This window comes from Pteropus medius, unplaced genomic scaffold (assembly GCF_902729225.1).
Source record: "Pteropus medius unplaced genomic scaffold, Ma_sr-lr_union100, whole genome shotgun sequence".
Classification (NCBI taxonomy): domain Eukaryota; kingdom Metazoa; phylum Chordata; class Mammalia; order Chiroptera; family Pteropodidae; genus Pteropus; species Pteropus medius.
This window is the reverse complement of record NW_024340849.1, coordinates 14,632,805-14,652,059: the sequence shown is the minus strand read 5'-3', so window position 1 is coordinate 14,652,059 and position 19,255 is coordinate 14,632,805. Positions and strand designations below refer to the sequence as shown.

General features: G+C 35.5%; 1 protein-coding gene across 16 annotated transcripts in view; it reads right to left on the bottom strand.

Moving 5' to 3' along the window:
• The window catches only part of TCF4 (transcription factor 4), a 338,925-nt gene that overhangs the window by 72,925 nt on the left and 246,745 nt on the right, over positions 1-19,255 (bottom strand). The window lies entirely within an intron of this gene.

Below are 19,255 nucleotides of genomic sequence, written 5' to 3'. Positions count from 1 at the left end.
CGCCCGGCTCTTGCCTCTGCATGTATATATTTTCTTATTAACTCGATCGGGCAGAAATTTGCAGAGATTTGTTTGGATTTAGAAGTCACAACAGAATGTCAGTTTTACAAACCAAGGCTCATTCTGTGGTGAAATGAACAGCTCTGGACCCAACCATTCACCGCACACCGCTATTTGTTCCAATTCCTCTAGCAGCCGCTTCTGAACAAACAACTGGCTTATTCTAAACACACTCGCTGCATCTAATTTTTCTTCTTTCTGCCTATCCCATTATATGTGATATTTTAGTCTTATAGATCTTATGAAGTTTAAATATTTTCCAGATGGGACCAGGGAATACAGAACCCTGTAAACACTCTAAGTTATAAAAAGGACCAACTAAATACTCAAAACAGAAGAGGAAAGCGATACAACCTTCTTCTTTTGCGAGCAGTAACCCTGCAAGCTAACACTGCAAATTGTAAAAAGGGGGGCAGATATCCACTCTTTTTCTTCCCCCAAATTCTCAAGGACTGACTGATTCATCCTTATTTAGGTCCTATCTATTTATATCTTTTCTAATTAAAATGATTCCCAAAAAAGATGATTTAAGCTCAATTTACAATTCAGTGCATCTCAATGGTAAGAAAGAAAACCATGGTTGTAACCGAATGAAAATTTCATTGTCCCAGAGGGAAAATAAATAAGGTCTGTCGATTCCACCCGTTTGCCCAGATTTTCAGCAGTTGTCTCCTCCTAAAAGTGTCTCCACAAAAGCCCTGCACAAGTGGCATTTTCCAAGGATCCTCAGTCTAGAGGCAACCCAGGAACATTCATAATGACACTCAGCACCGACCCAAGAGAAAAGGAAGTGAGTAAATGAAGGAGTAAAGTAACGAGGGCAGCAAATTAAAATGAAAGTTCTGGTGAAAGGCAGGGAAGAAAGGAGTAAGGCAAAGCACATGGGCAGCGTACAAGCCAGAGCAGCACAGTGGAGCTGAAAAGGTGTCAGATCAGGCAGGCTCGGGATAATCACTTTGGGGAGACTCTGACCTTACCTCTGCTTTCCCTTCGTGGTCCAGTCAACATAACCCTGTATCTGAGCATCTGCATTGTTTAAATTTCATCCTGTGGTGTTGTTTGCTGATTGGTCAGACACAGCTGACAGCATCACAACTGCAATCTGACAGACAAGGAGCAAGCAGGACCACAGCACAGGACTCATACTAGGAGGAAGAGAGGGAACTTCATGCTGCCTATATGAAACTCAGACCCACAGCTGTGTACAGAAAGGCCTGCGACTTGCCTAGGGGTGGGAGGGCCTAGGATGAGCCTGGGAGGAGGGCACGGAAAAGGGGAGGTGAGACGAGCACGGCCACCCAAATGACCAAGCACGAGGTTTCCCCCTGGACCGAGCTGCATCTGGACCACGTTTAACTGCGTCCCTCTTGCCACTCCCAGATCCTGTTTCCTCCCTGGATTAGAGGGGGCTTCTCTTCCTGAAAGCCTTCTGTGTAAAGGTGGGAGTATTTCTGGTTTGGGATTTCGTAGTTGTCCTCTCACTTATTTTTCAAAAATTCTGACATTTTCCAGAGGGTACAGAATTTACTAAAGAGAGGCTAGCTGACAAAAGTATCCCATCCAATTTTTGCTGTGAAGAGGAACGACTTCCCCTTTAATGAAATTCTTTAACTAAGTGACAGCAGTAAAGCAAAAAAGGAGAGAAAAAGACAAAGGTTGAAGGTATTTGGAAATGGTGACACTGCTGGAGAAAATGGAACAGAGAGAAAGAAAGAAAATATTTTGAAAATGGGAAGAGAGAGGAAATACCACTACCGAGTTATAGAATATGTCTTCATTCTGACCCAAGTGTCTATTTCTGTCTGGACCAGCAGGAGCCACTGAAAGCAACATTGGCTGGCCACAAAGATCACCCTCTACTCTCCCAAACTTGCTCCCAAAGTGTGTACACACATACACACACACACACACACACACACATGCACACACACACGCACACACTCCTGGCCCAACCTACTGGCCAACAGGTATAATTGAATTTACCTGTGTAAATGGAGAATCATTTTCCCTCATGATAATTTATATGTAGGGTTTCATTTCGAATTAAGAATCAATCGGAACACTTGCCTTCATGTCCCCACACCCAGAATCATGACTGCAGAATTTTAAAATTCAAGACGAATTCCTCAGTGTTCAGTACACAAATTTCTTCTTTCCCAGCATTATTTGTTAGCAGAATTTTGGGGACGGTATCATTCATTCACTATTAATTACAGCAAAAGATGTAAGGTAAAGTGAGGATAATGAAGTAATAAAAAAAGAGATGAATAAAAGGGCAGGAAATCAAGGATAAAATAAGAGCCCGAGAGATCATGTCATTAAAACTAACCAGTTAAATAAACAGAAAAAGGATTATGATGCTTTGGCTGGGGGGAAGGAAAAGGTTAACACAACATGAAAATCAAGACTTAATAAAAATTAATCCTCGAAAAACACCACCACTGATCTAACAATTTAGAATAGTAAAATGGCAAAACAGGGTAAAATAAGTCCATCTGGTTCAAAATCAAATAAAAACTCCACAATGATCTTCACCCAAAAAAGAAAAGGAAAAAAAAATCTCGTTTCTTTCCTTCATTTGAAAACATTAGTTATATGGAACTAAATTTTGAAATAAAGCTAGAAAGACACACCAGTGACATATGAAGAAGCAAGAAAAGGTGATTTGCATAAAGGAATTTTATATAAAAACGAGAGAAACAAAGCAGGAAAAGAAATGAATATAAGTAAAACTAGAGGGTCGATGTGAATAAAGGAAGTTCTGGGCAGAAGCTCAGGGAGAAAGAAGTGCACAGAGGGTCTGGATTCATTCAGAGAAGAGAAACATGATGTGAATGAAACACACTAGGCAACTATACTGAACAAGGGAAAACATGAATAAGGACAGAGTAATGTGATATGAGGGTAAGAGTTAGGGATAATGTAAAAGAGATCAAATAGAAATTGGGAACACAGAATATTGTTTGTCAGAAACAAAGAAAGTGCTTTAGGATTTACAGAATTATAAATACAATTTTGCTACAAGTATACCATTTAAAAAGTGAACACAGGCTGAGAAGACTATATAAAAACAATTTCATGCATTTTTAAACCCACTTTCTAACTTTAAAAAAATTTCCCTAATTTCCAGGATCTGTTTGCAATTACATGAGACAATAAAAGTATTACACAAGGGCCTTAATTTTTACTCAATTCCTTGTCAGAAATGAACCTAAGCCAGGCAAACGATATTTTTGTGGTACTTTTCATTATCCATGACATCCAAGGTACATGGTCCCTTAAAGGAACAGTCATGTAAATAGCTTGCCCAAGACCAAAGGAAATCTTATAATCATTCGAAATGCTAAAGCTACCCAGGAATCCATGAACTCGATCTATTAAAGATGAGTCAAGAGAATGTCATTTGAGAAGAAGGCATTTCTAGCATGAATCCCGAGGCTCTGAGCAGCCTTTCAAGCTCCTGGCCTGGCTTTGTAACTCAGCAGAGCATCGAGTTGGTTTCACTGATAAATCAATAATTGCAGATTTGGTGGGAAAGTCTACAGTTCTACAAAGCAGGAGGGGAAGCCGGGTGACAGGAGTTTCAGGTGCTGAGACACAATAAAAACAATGAGGAAAGAAATGTTTGCTTTTTATGTCAACTGAGATGTCAGTACCCATTAATAAATCTATCTGCTAAATCTACTCTTATTCATGTGGGACATCACCAATTTAAAGTAAAATAAATTATCTTTAATTAAATGGAATTGTCGTCTTCCTCCCGCTATCATCCCCAATTATTACATTCTAATCAGCCCTTTAGGGAGAAGGCAAGAGAGAATGCTGAAAGGCACATTTGACTATAAGCAATTTCTCTTTCTGTCAAGTGATAAAAATTTCATTTTAATTATTGTTTATAACCACAATTTTGGGCTTTAAGTAATGAAAATTACAAAAATTTTATCATTTTGGGGGGGTGGGGGTGGGAAATGCTACATGGTCAGTTCCAAAATTTCCTTCTAACTCTTTCTCTGTGAAAATTTCAGAAGTCAGAGAAGCCACTACAGACTAAGCAAATTATCTATTTAAACCTAATCTATTACTTTTATTTTCAGCACAAAAGTGCCAGTTTTAATTAATACTTTAAAATATATAACACTAACTGAATGCCAGCTATGGTATTTTTAGGTTGTTAGGCTTTTGAAAACTGAGATTACTAAATGGTACCAATTTATGTTTAGACAAGAATGGCATGTACACTTTAAATATTAAGACATGTAACTGTATAAAGGGAACAGACCGATGTACTTACAAATATTTAGTGATTCTCTCTGTCCCAGTTTCCGGCTCCCCCACATCCCTTCTTTCTTTTTTTTTAACTGCACCAAAATTCTACGAAAAGCAGTGTGTTTTAACCTAGTGCTTTATATAAAAGATACTCCATCATCAGTTCTCATATTGATGCAATAGTGTCCTCCCCCCAAAAATGGTGAAATCAACAGTAAATTAAGTAATGTCTCCACCCCACCCTAAAGGCACAGAGGTGAAATAGTTTCCCAAGAGTAATAAAGAATGAATTTAGGGGCAGCTGAGTTACATCTCTGCCTATATGTTGTAACGGTGTCCGTCCCACCTTTCTCCCAAACCCCAGCATGGTTTTTATTTGTTTGTTTCACTTTTTATATAACTGTGGACTTTGCGAGGGCGGGGAGTTTTCTTTTAGCCTTCCATGTAACAAAAAAAATTAACCACTGAAATTGGGAAATTTATATTCAGTTTAGAATAAATAGGTGGGGGTATTGACTATTTTCTGACTACTTAGTGTTACTTTTAAAAATGTATATTTTTTTTCAGGGTGTAGTACTGTTTTCATTTAGCATGCCTTTGAATTGCCGCCTACAGAAGTAAAAAAAAAAAAAAAACACACAGCTATACAAGCCTGCTGACTTTCTTATAAAAGAACCAGTTTTAAACTTGTTTATACTACTGATTCCAAATGAATTCAAGATGGTGGCTAGTTAAAGAAAGAGAACCCATGCCAGGGAGTTTGATCAAAGAACTTCAATTCAGCAATGTTCAGTTTTAATTGACCACTAATTAAGCTACATTAGTCCAAGAAAGGTCTGTATCACTTTGAGTAATAAAGAAAAGAATTAATTTAACCCTGTGTCAGTCAGCGTTAGTAAGCTCATCTGAAAGCAACTTCTCAAACGACAAGCATGAAAGAGGTGTCTAGTGTTAAATGCCAAAAGTGGTCTACAGAATTCAGAGAAGACCAGAGACTCAGTTTTCAAGTGCATTTGTTACTTCGCTAGTGATGTCACCTTGCAGGTATAATTATCTTCATTACAGATACAAAGATGTCAGCTTTACTCACTGGGTTGCAAAGGGTTGCTTTAAAATTGGATTCAAAACATGGCATCATACCAGCCACAGTTTTAACTTCCCTGTATTCTAGACAAAAATAGAGTGGATTTGCAAAATCATGAGAATTTTCAAAGGCTTTGGAACTCTCCTTCTGGGAAAAGTGAGTTGATGACTAGGGCGGGCGGGGAGGGGGGGGGAGGGAGGACACAACTGCAAAAACGCCACCAAAAAAGCTCATTATAATTAGGAACCACAAGCTATGACAATATGACAACCATGACAGCAGCATTAAGAGTCCATGTGTTAACAATAGTTCAGTTTTAAAAATCCACTTGCAAAATTTTTATTCTCCTACACGTTGCCCATCAAAAAGTATTATGCCCACAATTCTGATAAAAAATTTCAAGAAGGAAAAATGTCATAAAACAGCAAAACCCCATTTCAGGTCTTAACATCAAAAAGTAAGGCGTAGGAATACACTGCTTTACGAACTTGGTGTTTATGACTTTTAAAGACCACGTTCACTCAGAGGTGGATTCGCGATGGCAAATTCCTTACGGCAAATGTCAAAAAGCAAAATATGTTTACATTTTAAAAAATAAACCCAAATGCCAATGGTACACCGCCTTCTACTTCAGAGCAATAACCCCAACCCCCAATGCCTGTGTGAGCAGCACTGAATCTGGTAGCATGGAATGCCATACGGGCCAGCATTCTATGAGGAATATCTTTGTGGCCTCAATACACATTATATTTTGTCTTAATGATTTCTGGCAACCAACTATCGCATTTTCTACAATAGAATTTAATGAATAACATTTTTTTTTTTTACATTCTGCCAGTTCTCATTAAAATGCACTTGTTTGTGCAATGCATTAGCTAGCTATATGAAACCAAAATATTAATGCAAATTGGCATTTCTAAGTTTAAAGCAGTATTTGCATAACAGGAACTAAACAGGGTACAAGCTAAAAGAGTGCATAGAACATAAATGCCTCTTAACACCATAATTATTACCCAGAGAAATGATGGTTTGCGTATACCATTAGAAGCCCAAGGAGAAAGCATCTGCCAGGAGTGTAGGCTACTGGCGCTCCCAGTACAAGGATGATGGGGAAAATTCTGCAATTGGCTTACCTATTAAAGAAGTATAGGTAGAAGGCAGAGACATACTCATTCACTGTCTAGGACTGGCCCATTCATCCATTGCCATCCATAGTTTTACTTGAAAGATAATTGATACAATTTTGAGTGTGCACATATGAATGAAAAACAGTCATTAGCACCACCAATATTCACTAAGCACAGATGTACAACTCGATAATGCAAGGAATAAAAACATATATATTTTATTCATTTATTCGTTTTACAAACAATGTGCTACTCGGATAGGCGGAAACTTGAGGGACAACGGCATTTTAAAAAGTTTCCACACTTATTGATTCATTCAATAAGCATTATTTGAGCATCTCTGCATGCATATTATTGTGGTAATCTTTGAAGGGAAGATCAAGAATAAAAGTTTATCCTCTAAATGCTTGAAAACTCATCAGAAGATGTGAAGATTTCAAAATAATGCAAAGTCAAGTTAGAGACTAAATGAGTATTAAAGATAAGATGTTCAGACTTTTTATTTTATTTTGAAGAGATATTTGGATTATGTGAGTACATACATATTATCTTTCTTTTAACAAAACATCGTTTTTTACTAGAACAGCCAGAGCAAAGGCATGAGCTCTCTACTCTAAATTCTAAGAGCCCAGCTCTTAGAGAGCATGGTCTATGCAAGGGGCCCTGTCTCACTGCATGTATAGGTGCATGAAGGTATGGTAGACACGTGACTCATTCTTTTGGCTGCATAAATATTCCTTGGTTGTCCACAATCTGCTAACAAGTGTGTAAAGATGCAGTGAGACACGGTCTCTCTCACGGAGGATCTCACTGGCTGATTCAGAGGAAGAAGATTCAGGGTCCCTACTGTGTGCAGATGGACAAAGGGGCGTATCCTTTGAAAAGTTTGTTTAAATCAAGCTTTAAACGTAATAAAAAAGAGGTGAACACAGGTGAGACAAACATCCATTAAAATGCTAGGCAGAATTAAAGTATCAAGTCTTACTTCAGATGTTTGCTGAATATAAAGCTATAAAAAAATTCAAAAATATATTGACATACACAGGAGAAGTGACTCTAGTTCTGTTATAATCCATATGATCTTGAGCAAGTGATCTAATCCCATAATCCTTCCATTTCCCAGACCAGCACCATCCAATACAACAAGGATGCAAATGTCTTATATCTATGCTCTCCTATACAGTCACCACTAACCACACGTGCCCACTGAGCACGTAAAATGTGGCTCATGCGACTGCGGAACTATATTTCTTAAATTTTATTTTGATTAACTTACAGTTAATGGTAATAGCCACATGCGAATGGAAATGCCAGTCCTAGACTGTGAAATGCGGTAACAACATTTGGACCACCTATCTTACTGGGGTACAGTAAGGATTAAATTAGTAAATGTTTGAAAAGAACTGAGTCTTGCAAATATATTTCATGTAATATTGATTATTACTGCAACAAAATATTTACTGCAAGCAGTAAATCACCTTCCTAATAATTAAAGAAAGTCACAATAAGATTGATTTTATGTTCTGTAAAGGTCTGACAAATTCAATACAAGCAAGCTTCTTGAAGCACATTCTAAAACCAATGTGTAAGCAAGTTATTGTTCTAATATTATTCAGAGGCTGATACTGGGGCATATGGAATATAAGAGAATTCCTGAGAGTCTAACATAGGTAATCAATGATTGATCAAAACTGAAAACAAGGTCAATGCTTCCTGGAAGAGTTTAGACTTAAAGTAAATTTGCAATTAAAAAATATATTGCCATCTCCCAGAAACAGAAATACTCAAATCGATAAAAGCATCATCAAAATTATTTGCCTGGCACACACACGTAAATATTAAATTGTTTTTCTTTTCAGTCGCTCACTTTGAGTACAACAGCTCTGTATAATGAAACGTGGAAAACAAATCAAAATAAATGTCAACTTAGGACAATCTCATAAGATGGCTTCAGTTGTGAGGAATACAGACAAACTCAAAGGCATGAATGTGATTTTTACCAGAACTGTGTTATATCAAGCTGGGCAGGGAAATAGGAGGATTTTCAGTACAGAGACTGAGGATACTTGTGGGGGTGAAATTGAAATATTACAGCCAAGTAGTACAAGCATGTATATATACCTACACCAAAGCTAGACTGCAAATCAGAACTGCCACGTCTGTGCCAGGTGGCCATCTCTACTCTGATCGAACCTTGGAGAACCTTGTATGGCATGAGGAGGAAATTGAAGAGTGGCACTCATTACTGTCAGACTTGGCAGCTCTCTCCAAACCTTGGCATCTAAGAAATGAGGTGTGCTTCTGGGTTCTACAAGTTGGCAGGTGTAAGACTCTGCCACCAGATACCGCCACCTTCCTCCACAGGGGGCTAGGGAAGTCAATCGAGGTTTTGAAATCACTTCCAAATCTCCGCCAAGAATTATCTAACATTGATGGGAAGTGCAGGAGCGGCAGAAATGGAGATACCCAGTTGTGGGTGGAGAAAGAAGCTGCATTATTGGGAAAACTGAAAAGAAAGTCTTTAATGTTGGTTTCAATCTTTAATCTTTCACTGGTGCAAACAATGCCCATAATGTCAAAAATACTTAAATGTAATTAATAATTAAGTTTCTTTATGCTAATTTATTTTATTTTTCCTTTTTATGTCCTACAGAAAAAAATAATCCTAATAAACTTTAACTTTTAGAATGATTTTGATAAACCAACAGTTACAGTGAGAAACAGTTTAAGATATTTTGAAAGGTAAGATATAAATATATATTTAAGGTATGGAGAAATGTACATTATCGACTCAACATATTCTAATAGTGGCTATAAAGCCATTTCAATTGATTCACAAATAATGTACTCTATTTACAACACTTCAAACAAAATCTCACACTTTCATGGTAAATGGTGGATATACCTGGACAATAGTACAGTGTGCTATGCCAAGAGAGAGTGGGGTGGGGAGAGAGAGAGAAATTCATAGAAGAGAGGAGAGGGGAGGGGTAGGAGAGAGCAAGCTGCTATCACTCATAATGTGGCTCGCCATGATGGAACTTAATTATTAAGGCTCAGATGTATTACTTCTAAAGCAGAACTTCTCGACATCAGCACTAGTGAGGGGTGACCTGTACACTGTAGAATGATGAGCAGCATCCCTAGCTTCTACACACTAGATGCTAGAGGCAAACCCTTACTCTACTACTGCAGTTGTGACAACCAAAAAATTTTCAGATATTGCCATATGTCCTTGAAGGCGGTGGGGAGCATCACTGTTCTAAAGACATGTTTGTAATCAGAGTATGCTAGTGACAAATATTCACTTCTATTTTCTGAAATCTTCATGTAAACAATGCCGATCTCTAGGAGTATCTTCCTTTAGCTAAACAACAAAATATCCATTTCGACTCAGGATCACTTAATATATGACATTTTGACCTTGTGATCTTGTGGTGTCTATCAGTCCTAACCTATAACTTTGAAATCAATGATCTTGGTTCATTCTGGAACTTTTGGAATTACCTCTATTGATTATGTGATGGAAGATGTTTACTATTTTCAACTAACTCATTCTAAATTATATTAAATAATCAAAATAACATATTGTATGTAAATTTTTGTTGAATAAGTTTTGAGTAATAAATAATTGGCATTATCTATTACTGTCTAATCATATAATCTATTCATCTATCCATCTATCGACTTACCCACCCATACTTTCTCCAATCCAGTCATATATTTATTATCATATAATCTGTCACGCTTTCAATTCTGATTGAGTTACATGAGTAAAGTCTAGGACCAGCCAAAGAATTTAATCTACATAGCTCCCTATTGGCAATGCATCTGTGAAAGCACTATTATCTATAAATAATTCCATATCATGCCAGCTGTATATTTTATACACTACATCATTGAAATTATGAAACTATCTTAATATCTCAATGTACCTAAGTTTTGTTAAATTGGTTATATGGTTAGATAGGAAGTTTATTTGCCACATTCAAGATTCTAACACACTGATTATCCCAAGTCAACATCAAAATAGATCAATGGAACGCAAGAAGCACCATCTAACTCTAAAATAATTTAAATGGATTTGCAAAGTGAATATTAAAATGTATTAAAGTTCCAAAAACAAGTGCTTAGGCATAATTTGTTTATCTTTTCTCATCTGTTTTTTTTTTCCATCATCTAGAAATGATAGAAAATAAGAGCCATAAAACCAAAACTTCCTCCATAAACAACAATTTAGTATAATTTTGCATTTCTCAATGTCATATTAAAAGGTAAAAAAGTTTAGAGGTTAGGATCTCATGATAATTCCTATAAGTCATCTTTCTTGTAGTTAATTAAGTAAACTGAATCCTAAGGGTTTTACTAGCAAAACTGACATTTTAAAGTTGGGCCAAGAGGTCCTCTTATTACATAAATTCTTTAAAAAGTAACCACTTTTAACAATCACGCATCTATTTCTAACAGTTTTGGCTCATTCCTTGGAGGCATCCCCGAGGTTTGCTGCACTTTGCAGCCTCTGGGAAGTAGGACTACCAGATTCACATCAACATACCTAATTTTACAGTTACCTTATTTAAGTTTTTAATACCGCTCAGGTCTTTTTCTCAGGTGTTAATAGGAAAATCAATTTTAAGTCACAACAGCTGTGATCATTTTAAATATCACACCTGTCATGAGTTGAAAATAACCAATTTGAGCATACACATTTCTGCTGCAAATGTAACAAAATGAAAATATGATGGAATTTTGTCTTTTACTTCCTCCGAAGCTGAATGTCTGATACAATAGTAGGGTAATAACTAATTTGCTTTAGAATAAAATCAGGCTCCCATTTCTTTGCTGACCTAGTCAGCAGGTGGCTTAAAAGGACAGAAAAGAACATAATTTTAAAGATAATACTCCTATGGAACTAACTGTGGAACATGTTTAATTATGGAAGTAGTATTAATTCTGGAAAGACAGAGTTAAATAGTTGATATCAAAATTGAGAGTTCATTTATGTAAACATTTTGCTGTGAAGCCAGGGAGGAGATTAAGTGGGATCCACGCTACACATTAAGTGTTATTAAAGTCTAGGAATTTCATTTAGTACACAGGACAAAATCTATACTCATATGAGTAGTGCTAACTAGTATCTTCTCGGAACTAATGGCATTTTAACCACTTCTTTGTATACTCAACCTATTCGTTTGATGGAATGAAATAAAGATACTGTTTTCCCTCTCAATCCAAATCTAATGTCATTACATTTTGAAGAATATAATAACATTCTTAAAGGACCTAAAAAAAGGCAAAAAGGAATAGGGCATTATTTATTCTACTGGCTGCAGAAAGTTTAGGTTTCTCTGTGTGAAATTAATTGTGGATAATGAACACCCAAGAAATTCTAGAACTATCTTAAGAAGCAATCATTGCCACTTATGCGACAGGGAGAAACAGGGTTCGAATGTCTGAAAAATGATATGGTATGATTAAAACAAGGAGAAAATACATTAAAGGAAAAAGCACAATTTCAAACCAAAGCATTGGCAATCTTCTGGCCACTATATAACCAGAAATTAAAAATCTAAAGTATTTTCATCCCAGATCTGCACTCTTACCTAAATTATTTTGGTATGCCCCTCTTCTTCCCTTAATTCCCCTTACAGATTCACAAGGTAGAGATGAAAGTTGGTGCGGTTGGTTCTAAACAACTTTACTAAAGAGCTGACGCCCGCCTTCTGCTTAGAAAGGCTTGGTGCTGCAGGTACTGGAGAGCTCTACCCCTCCATTACTTGCACATTAATTTCAAAGCTACATGAAAAACACTGTAGTCTTTTAATCACAACAACACACAAAAAGACACTGCAAAGTGAAACTACACTTGTGAAACATTTATCCCCACCCCCCACATCACACAAAGGAACCCTAAGAAAGCAGCATCCACCCTGCTCCTATGCTGCGCTTCCACTCCTGAATTGGAATGACAGGTGCAGAAATAATAATGTGCTGGGCAATCAACTTTTTTCCTCTGATTTGTCAGTTTAGCTTAATAATGCCATTAGGAATGTAAACATTTCTGCAATTTATATTTAAAAGTCAATAAAATAATGGGGTACAAAATTTATCCTTTTTAATTTTTTAAGTAATACATTTGATTATTTTAATCACATCAGTACTTAACTGGATGGGGTTTAAATATGCATGTAACATCAATTTAATTTGTTTTATTCGTTAGAAAAGCTATTGAGTAACACAGCATTATTTTCCTTAAAAAAAAAAAAAAGATAGAAAGAAAGAGCACATTCTGGGGGAAATGGAATATAGGCACTTCCACTTTTGATCCCTTTCTTGGAGATGGAATACAAGTACCTTCCAAATGTCTGTCATGAATCTTTTCAAATGATAACCAAAGAGGTAAGAATCCAAGACACACTCACTAGATGGCTAACTAAAACAAGGAGCGTTTCCACATCATGGACCAACTTCATTGGGGCTACAGTAATAGGACTGTGGTTGGTAAACGCATCAACTATTTTTAAAATGGTGTGAGAGTTTTTCCCCAGCACAGCAATTCCCACTTGAACAGGGATCATTATTGGTGTAGGCACTCAGTACTCTATAATTCTCACCCTTAGGTTTGTGGAGGTGAAAAAGCCAAGTTAAATGTTAGCCTCCACTCTTAACATCCCCTATTCATTTTCAGGTCAGCTACAATGGGAGCAGCTGGAATTCAACTCTCCCCGCTCTGTCCCACCAATTACCTCAACGTGCCCTCTCTTAAGAGGAGTGTAATTTGGTCTCTAGGAAAGCACAGCCCTCTAGGTCTCCGGAGGATGCAAAGCCTGCATTTTTTCTGTAGAGTCTGAAATTAGACCATCATCTACACTACTCCCACCCCTAACTTCTCAGGTGTTTCAAACCCCTCTTTATCACAATTTGGGGGTGGACTGCCTTTAAAACAGTATGCTCTCCCTAATAAAATGTTATAGTGGAGGGTCCCTTTTAAGTCACTGACTAAAATGCCTTGATTAGTATGTGAAGATTTCTTTAAGAAATAAGGAAGAAGAATTTGAAGAAAACAAGGTATAGACTTGAAGCAACATGGAATTTAAAGACAAAAATATCACACATGTGAATTTTAAAATTCTTATCAGAATACAATATTGTGACACAAACATGCCTATTGATAGAAGGTTGTAGTATGAAACTTAAGTTGTGAACCATCAGCACTGCAAAACAGAAATTCTCTCAAAGTCTAAGTGAAGAAACACCTAGTTATCAAACCATTTTCAAGCACCAAATCAGGAATTCAACCTCCAGAACTAGTCTTCAGAAAGATAACTTCATTTTGCTTACTACAATGTGATAATATCTATATATATAAGGTGATACGATAATGTGCCCAATAGTTTACTATAGAGTCTAAAATGTTAAGAACTTTCCAATTAAGAAAGTTTTCTAAAAATCCCATGCAAAACTTTTTAGCAGATCACTTCATACTTCAAAATGTAGGTATTTTGTAGAATTATCTGTCAGATTTGCAGTATTCATCCGTTTCCTAGTATATAGATGTTGCTTTTTTTTTAAAGGACTATGATTATTTCCTAAATATATTGTAAATATTTTATGAATACATAAAACTCCAAATCTTATTTTTTTAGTAATCAATACTGTTTACCATATATAACTTTACCCTATGTCACTTTAGAGTTATGCCTGAAGAATTAAGGGCTAATTTAAACCCAAATATACACAAACTCTGAAAAACTTAAACCTAAAATTACCTTTCAATTATATTGACTGAAAAATGAGCTTTTTTTGTAACTCTGATAATATTGGGGGGTGGGGGTGGGGCGGGGAGGACAGAAAAAAAGCCCAGTAATCTTATGTGTGTTTGTCCTGAAATTCTCAGTAGGTTTGATACGCAGAGCAAATTTCTCTACTGCATTTTCTTCTTAAGATAAAAGTAAATCTAAATTCTAATAACTTTTAAAATTGCCACAATCATATCTAAAATCCATATATTCTCAGTAGATTAGAAATTAAGATTTAAAATAAAACAAACAAAGCAAAACAAAACTAATCTCTTAATGCCAGGTTGCTAACCATAGGTATAGCTACATGCTGATTATAAAGAAGTAACACTAAAGCATTTTTCCCCCTTAGTGGCATCACAGTGACAGAAGTTTCAGATTGGCTTGGAAACACACTCACACAACATTCATATTGATGAAACATGACAATGTCCAAAATGCAACTATGGAAAAAAGCCATTAAAAAAATGTTATAAGAAGAAATCACTAATTCTTAAACCTCTGTGGTGGTACTGAAATTTTAGTGAAAACAAACAAAACAAAAACAAATAAGGAGTGTAATGCAAACCATATTTATAGTGGAACAGGAAACAAACAATTCTTCAGCATAATTTTCTGTAGATCAGTTGGAAAGGTATTTAAAGACTGCATCAGCTATTAGATCTTTTTTCCTGGACACTTTTCTCCTCAACCCTCTTTCCCTAGTGCTCCAAGTCCTTCTTCCTAATTCTTCTTGAAACAATGCCAACGCCTAGCTCTATAAGAATGCTTATCAATTACCAACACTACATTCAAAATATTCAGCCCTAACAGAAATTAGGGATTAAATAATATTAACCAAAGATGTAACTGATCCATTTTTTTTTTCTTGGTAAGAAATTAGTCCCAGAGAAATATTCAAACTGGCATCTGTGAATCTCATGCAGGGATTTTGGAAATTTAATCAGAGGCAAGAGAGCAAGATGTAGTCACAATATCAAGATTAAGTGTCTGGTGAATTTTAACCAGCTTAAACCTAAAGAACAAAATCAATATAATTTTGTTTAAAGAAATCGAGCACGGAGGAAAAAGAGAAAATTTCCATTGTTATTTTAAAATGAGTGAATTTAAAATGCTTTGTATATCAACAATACCAAAAAGTAAGCTCATTTAAAAAAGTTTTTCCTGCATGTTTTTTCACTGATATGTTTTGTTTTCTTGACTCAGTGGGGAATTGAGAAATTATATTAGCTTGTAATCTAAAATTTTTGCTCCGTTATAGCAGTTAAACAATAATTTTGAATAGCAATGCATTTATACCAGCTACTTTCATTTATAATCGTGGTTCTGAAAATAGTATGTATATGAAATATCTTTTAAAAATACTAAATGCAATTTGCATAGTTGATACACTACTGAAAACTTTAAAACCCAGTGACTACTTGCATGAGGCTATAGGAACCAACTGTGAGGTTTGCAAGAAAGAGCCATATGTAAAATGCAGTGGAAAATATTATTACTGGTGTTGTTTAAATATTAATCTTTTTATGTTAGCACTTCCTGTGATATATGAAAAAAGGCTGAACACTTCATATCCGAATTTTCAGCCTTAAAAAATTTAGGTGGCTGACTGAAATTTTTACTTATTCATAGGAAACTTTCTTCTAAGAAGGCATTCCCAAATGCAAGATTTTGATATTAAAATGTTCCTATTTTTTTTTATCTTAAACAGAAATCATGAAATTATTTTATTTTTTGGCCCTGATATCAGAAATAATCAACATCCATTTCTATCTCTGAACTTTATGGAGTTGAAAAGCTGCATAATATGACCAACAGTCAGAATATAAACATGGAAAGCTCATTACCATTTACTTTCTGAGATTTGATGACTTGACAAATAACTATTTCAAAACAACTAGTTTGAAACATGGTTTGAAGCTTGTTAGTATAAAGCAAAAAGAGCAATTACAATAATTATAGGTTTCTCTATACGGTTTAACACATGCACAGGCTGGCGAGAGCTGATGATGTGATCTTAAATTACCATTAGGAGGAAATTTCGCCACTTTTGTTTTCAATTTCATTTGCCATAATTTTATCTTTGTACAATTGCTTTATTTTTAGATATGTAGAATTTGACCAAACAATTACTTACTAAAATTCTCATTTGATGAATAAGAAGATGTAAGCAGTTATAAAATTCAAAATTTAGAACTAGAACTGTACTTATTGTGGACCAGGTAATGCCTCATGCTGTTTATAGCTTGAATGAGGACAGACACAGCGGCATAATTTGATAGAAGCTTATACTCCTAACACTTAAACTGCATCTGCAAAAAAAAAAAAAAAAATCCTCTATCCCACAGTTAAGAAGTAATGCTTTCAATTTTTTAAAATTTATCTGAGAATGGGATTCATTTGTATTTAAGCCTCTAACCCACACAGAAAAGAAATCACAAAATTTATTTGGTCAAGTTCATTAAACTGTCATGTGAGAAGAAACTGATTTTTAAAAATACATTCGGGTTTATATTCAAGATTTACTCTTTGACAGCTCTAGTGTTATGACTTTTCATAGGTTTTAGTTTCATGAAGTCCACACATTTGAGGACAGGTCCAATATTTCACAGCAAGAAGGGAACAGTCTGTTGTGGGATATGGTCATGGAAACACTTCATAACTTCAGCTAATAGAAAATTCACATTTTCCTTTGTTTCTCCTAAAATATCATTGATTATAGTATTTCTCTTCCTAGGAAGTTAGAGGAAAACTGATTTTACAAACCCTATAGCTGCCAGTTCACAAGGCAGGAATCATAATTGTTGTAGTGCTTAATTATACTTTTCCCACAACCTGAAATCCCAGTGTTTTAGAATAATTTTACATTTTTCTTCTTTTGTTTATTCACAGGGAAAACCTGCTTCCTCTGGCCTCTCTCAGTTCAGAGAGTTCAAACTGAATTTAAACAAGTAATTGACTTGTCACTGGAAAAAAAAGAAGGAATTCAGTGCTGTGTTGTCTTCAGAGGAAAGCTTGTGTAACAAATAGCTGATCACACTTAACTCCAGCAATTTGGGTTAAAACACACATTGGTCATAAGCACACATACACACAGAAATGCATAGATGCTCAAACCCAAAACAACAAATGAAGCTCAAGAAATGTAAAGTCTCTTAGATAGGCATTTTGAACAATTAACGCATAGCATACACAATCTCCACAAGATGTCTGGCACCAAATCAAAAGCCGCTGAATGCAGAATTAGAGCCAGTACAATACACACTGTAGAATAAACAAAAATCTGCTTCTCCAGCGTATGCGTGAAGGCATTTTTAAAAATGGTATAGAATTGGCCCCATATAAGGAACATGTACAATCAAACTTTGCTGTCTGTCTCAGAAAGCTAAAATGAAGAACTGGTAAGCATCCGTGGTTTCAAAAGCTTTCTGCTGGTGTTCCAAATGGCTATTTTTTCTAACTATAATGTATGTACAATTTGCCTCTTTCTAGTGTTTGAATCAATAGAGATACACATCACCAGATTTGTTTTTAATAAACGCCTTAAAACAGTTCCTATAAATACATTTCCTGTGACAGAGCGATCTTGATTTTATGAGTACCATCCTCTCAAAAAAAAAAAAAAATCTAACAACCAAAATATTTGGCAACTGAGAGGGCATATTAGTGATATGATGTCATATTCAGCATTTTCTTATGGTAGAGGCAACTGGCAAGCTGTGGGAATGGAACACATATTTTTAAAAATTCTTTTTGGCTAAAGGAGAGTTAAAATGTCCAAAATTAAACTAAAATTTGTGAGTTCAGACATTTAAGATGCAAAATTAAAAATTAACATATAAAAATCACATCATTGGTAATTCCTAAAGATAAAAACAGAAACTTATATTCATCGTGATTCTCTTATAATGAATAAGAGTCTTATGATCCCTGAATCTATTTCATTCCTTCTCAGATACTTTTTCTTACTATCATAGCATCATTCGCAAAAATTTCATTGAAAGTGGTTTAAAATTAAAGGTACTGAGTATGTTTTGTATGGAATGTCAAAAAGATAACAGACAAAAGTCTTAAGACCTACATATGAGTAACTACCAATTGCAAATTAGGCACTCGTTTAAAAAAAAGTTACATAACACTAATATTTATATTCATAAATTTACCACTTCATTTGATCAGCTCACCACAAAAGTCATTTGTTTTAAAATTATATTTCCCTTACTACACTTAACTATTCTTCTAATTATACACCGTTCTCTTTTTTAAAAAAAAATAAGTAAAAACTAGACAGTTTTATGAACTTTGTCGATCTACTCGCACTTTTCAAAATAAAAGTCAATGATTTTTTTCAGCAGTCGCCCATTCATAAAATTGATTTCTTAAATTATTAATCTTCCTAAACCATACTGCACCCTCAAACACTTGTGTGCGTGTGTGTGTTCCGGTACATACTCAGAACTAACCGTCATGCATACATCGGCACATGGATACGCTCGTGCATATACCGCATACGCATGTTTAATTCCTTTGCGCCAATCGCTACAGCTGAATTGGGCCTTCTTGAAAGCTCTGATCGGTCCCTTTTGGCCCAACTATCAGACCCTGATTAAGATCAATCCAAATGGAAGTTTAAAGTACACAAAGAGAGCAGTTCGTAAATGGCTGCTTTTCACTTTTACCTCATTCTTCTCTTCTATATTAAAATAATAATTTTTGTTTTGCTCCTCTATCGCCCGACAACTCTTCCGGAGAGCTCCACGTACCGATTTGAAAATATTGAAATCCTTTTTCCTTCAGAGGGCCCAGCCGAAGGAAAAAAAAAATAAACCTCCAGATGGCAAGTATAAACCTTCTGCTGGGGTTATGCACAAAATACCAGACACGTTTTTTTTCCTTAAATAAAACGTTTCTGTTGGAAG